Source organism: Antrostomus carolinensis, unplaced genomic scaffold, assembly GCF_000700745.2.
Source record: "Antrostomus carolinensis isolate BGI_N321 unplaced genomic scaffold, ASM70074v2 scaffold23340, whole genome shotgun sequence".
NCBI classification, from domain to species: Eukaryota; Metazoa; Chordata; class Aves; order Caprimulgiformes; family Caprimulgidae; genus Antrostomus; species Antrostomus carolinensis.
In genome coordinates, this window is record NW_010290874.1 from 50,639 (window position 1) to 54,846 (window position 4,208).

The window sequence follows — 4,208 nt, forward strand, 5'->3', positions numbered from 1 at the left end:
ACATTTCCTCTGCTGGCTGCAGGGGCAGGTGTTTGTTCAAGATCCCATCTACAGGCTGGCCAGTGAGTTACCCAGCACCAGGTTTTCACAGGAGTATCTCCTCCTGATGTGGGCAATGCCCAGTTAGCCACATTGCCAGGCTACAGGTTTGCAGTGATATTTTTAGTTTTCCTCTGAGGTTCCTTTTCACCTCTAGCCTTATCTTGGATGAAGCAAAACAGCTTGTGTGGCTACTCTTTGTGCCCCAGTCTGATTTCTGGCTCATTTCTCGTGGTGCAGCCAAATGTGTGCAAAGCAAGCGAGGACGTGGAGTTGTGCTGACCCTTTTGCATGAAGCACATGTGTCAGGTTGGTGACATGGAGTCAAGGACTTGCTCAGAGGATTCCCCAGGCTCAAATACTTTGAATAGCAGCAGCAGCAGAGAGGGAGTGTGGAAGCTGATACGATGATTCTGCAGGTGTATGAAAGCAGGTTTGCTGAGCTACCTGAGGGTAGTGCAACAAAGGTGCTATTTTACAGCTTCCACTTTGGTTAGAACCTTTCTGGTCATTAGATGTATGTTAGATGACGTTATATATATAGGTGAGGATTTTGGATGAGGAAGCCTTCATAGGTTTCAAAATTGCAACTGCACTGTTTCCAGCACATGCAGTCTCCAGTGTGATCCTTGAAGACTTGGCTCTGGAGCTCTTTTCCTTCGTTGGTATTTCAGTGGGTCAACTTGGTAGTGTTTTTCAGTAGCAAGTAAGAATTGTGGACTTAGATTAGCTTCAAGATCCTGAAAGTGATGCACTGTGTCACTTATGGAGGCTCTACATATCATCTACTGGCCCCATGAACAGGAACTTGTCTGCATGGGAAAGTGCTTCTGCTGTTGGGACTGGTTATGGGGGCTGACCTTGCTCTCATGGGCCTTTTTTCTGAGAGTGGCAGTTCAACTATGCAGCTCTAAATACATTTCCTGTTTCAGATGCCCTATTTAGGCTAAAGCCCACTCCTTGCCCGTACGAGAGTTGGAAAAGCACGGACCTGCCTTTGCAGTCAATTAGCTGCCTCCAAGGCAGGAATTATCTTTAAAAGGAGTTGGATTGGGATAGGGAACATGTGTCAGAGCTGGAACTATTAGGGCAGCCAGAAACACTTTCAGCCCAACAGAAACTGCAGCGATACTGCTGCAGCTACATTCAGTGTCTTGCTGGGGCCAGATCCGAAGCCCCGCTATACCAACTGGTTTTGGCATGGTTTGAGTCAGGCGTCTGTGCTGTCTCATTGCTGTGTGAATTAGCTTATCCCCTGCCTCTGAGCCAGCACACAAGCCATCAGTGTGAGGGCTGTGGGCTGTCTTTCTCTGCCCCAGCCATGCCTTGCCTACTGCTTCAGTCCGGCCTCGGCTCCTTCTTCCCCACTGTGTTTCAGCCCCTGATGAGCCCAACTTGAGGTGTCCTGGCTTTCACTTTCAGGACTTGGCATCCTACCACTAGTCTTAAACACCGTCTGCACCTGTGAGGACGCTGGTGGGGGACACAGCACCCCAGAGCATGGTATAGGGTGTATAGGGAAGGCTGCTGTTTCCCTTCCCCCATATGGATGCTGACTTCAGAAGAGAGGGCTGATAGAGGGTCTCTGACTAATGATCTTAGTCCCTAAGAGTGATGCCACCTGCAAGCTGGACACTTGCACTGACCTAATGTCTTTGTGGCTTCAAGCCACATTAGCACCATCTGCCAGCTAGGGAGAGCTTTCCAGTTCCCTGTGGAGCAGGTATGGGGGTGGATCTCTGCATGCTTTCATGCCAGGGCATGCCAAGAAAGACCTGACCTTTTTCCAGAGGCCAGCAGTCCGTATTGGGGTTTAAACCGCACACGTGATTTTCTATTTGTGGCATCCTTTCACAACTAGCAAAGCGCTTATGTTTTTGGAAAGAGCCTGCAATCCAGCCCTGCTGAGCTGTGCTACAACAGGTTATTGTTCTGGCGTAGGTGAAGGACGGGACCTCTGCCTGGGAGCTTTTCCAGGAGTTGTGCTGCTTAGCTGGAAGGAAGCAGAACTTCTCAGCATCACATTTACCCGCAGTGCTAATGCTGCCTGCAGCGCCAGGAGGTCTCCAACAGTGTGCAGAGCGCGAGGAATCCAGCTTCACGCGCAGGCACCATGTGGAGCTGGCACTGCCAGCCCCTCCTGTCCCTTGCTGTAAGTGGAGTGTGCCTGATGCAGGATGAAGGCCAGAAAACGAGTGTAGAAACATTGGCAGGGCTGCCTTGCTGTCTGCAGAGTGTTTTGGATGCTCCCGATTCCTGGAAGCTTACTGTCTTTTGATAGAGAGAAATACAAACTGTAACTGTCATTTGACTTGTCTGTAACAGCTCAGAGACATTAGAAAGCAAAGGCTGAGATCCTGCTTCAAATTTGCAGCTCTGGTTGTGGCTGTTTGCTCCATGTCTGTGGTTATCATGGTGCTTTCAGCCTGCTAGTGAGAAGTGTCCACTCTCTTGATTAGCAATGATCCCGCTCCAGCCCCACTAAGCCCCACGGACAGTCCGTCTGTATCGGCACAGAGCCACTGCCAGCTCATTCCCATACATTTGCCAAGGACAGCTTTTCCCCTAGGTAGCCTGAGCTGTGGTTTAGATGAAAGGAAATTTGCAGTTTAAAAGCATCTTTCCATTTCAGTGAGACTTTTACTTTGCAGAGTTAACACTATCATTTCCTACTTGGATGGGACCAATTGATGTTTCCTTCTCAAGCTTGGCAGCGTGACCCTCTAACAGCAGTGCCACTGCGCTGTGCCGGGCAACCATCTCCCCACCATGATAAAACTGTTTGCATTCGCTGGCGCTCCTGACATCTCTTGTTGAGGTTGTCACAACAGCAGCAGTTGAAGTGGTTAGGTAGGTCTGGTGTGCAGATCTGACCCATAATGGAGAGCAGGCTCTGGACCTTTGCTCTGCGCTGGGCATGGGGACACTACTGTCTGCACCCTTTGCAAAAGGACAGATGCAGGAGGATCGTAGCCCACGCAGAGCCTTTCACCGACAGCCAGTGGGTTCCCATGGAGTGTCTGCAAAGAGGAGCTCTCTTTGCCAGCTGGGCAAACTGGGTTTAATTCAGCTCCCCCCAAAAAGAGTCTTCTGGAACTGAACGCATCCCATGGAAAGTGTGCTCCAGCAGCTGCAACAAATCCGAGGAAGACTCTGCTTATTTCCAGACTGGGAAAACAAATCTGATGTTGAAAATGTGGCTAAAATAGAAGCTGTTTTAGCAGAGAAAGGCTGGGGAAGGCTGCAGTGGGCAAAGGCTGACCCTTCCAAATAAGTCAGAAAACGGGAACATTTTGAAACTACCAAAAATCCAGAGCTTCTTCTCAGTTGTGGCCTTGGCTGTCACTGAAATCCCTCGGTCCAGTTCTAATCCTGACTTTGCAGTTTGCTGTCATGACGTTATAAAGTCAAATGCCACCAGCGATGGAAATAGATATTCCTTCCCAGACGGAAGCTTCAGTAAAGTGTTCCAGGAGGCGGAGGGGGAAGGGCTTCCCCAACTGAACTTCAGCAGAATTTTTACTGGCAGAAAACTCTCAATTTTAAAGAAATATGGTTTTCTGATCAGAAAATGCTCCCCTGGGCCATCTGTCCTCAGATATCTGGTTTCCATCACTCTTGTGTCATTCCTAAGGCCTGGCAGTACCAGAGCTGCTTTGGAGGCACTGAGCAGGATGTGACCCTGCTTTGAAAAGCTTCCACCTGAACAGCAGATCCCAGGGAAGGAGTGCAGGAGCGATGCCCCCCAGGTGGCAGGAGGAGGGAGAGGAGGGGAAGCATTCCCAGCTGCAAACCACCTGCTCCTCCCGTAGATATGCGGGTGCTCCCACGGGCAGGCAGGCTGGGAGCTGGCATGGGGCTGGGCCATGTGGGAATCTTGCTCTCTGCGGAGCTCCAGCTGCCACAACCGGTGTGGTTATTTTTGGTGTTTCACCCTTTGTCATCCAAACTCTTATTATTCTGAGCAGTGTGGCGGTGGGGCAGGCACTGTGTTGCTCCATGCCTGCCCCTTCCCAGGCAGTAAATGCTCAGACCCCCATGTTTGTACCATCCTCTGGGGTCCTCCTACCACCAGAAGCGCTGCCCTTGGAAGGTGGCCTGAAAGGCTGCAGCTATTTAGACAGACAAAGAAGAATTGAAGTGGTTATCCTTCCTCCCATTGCCCTCCC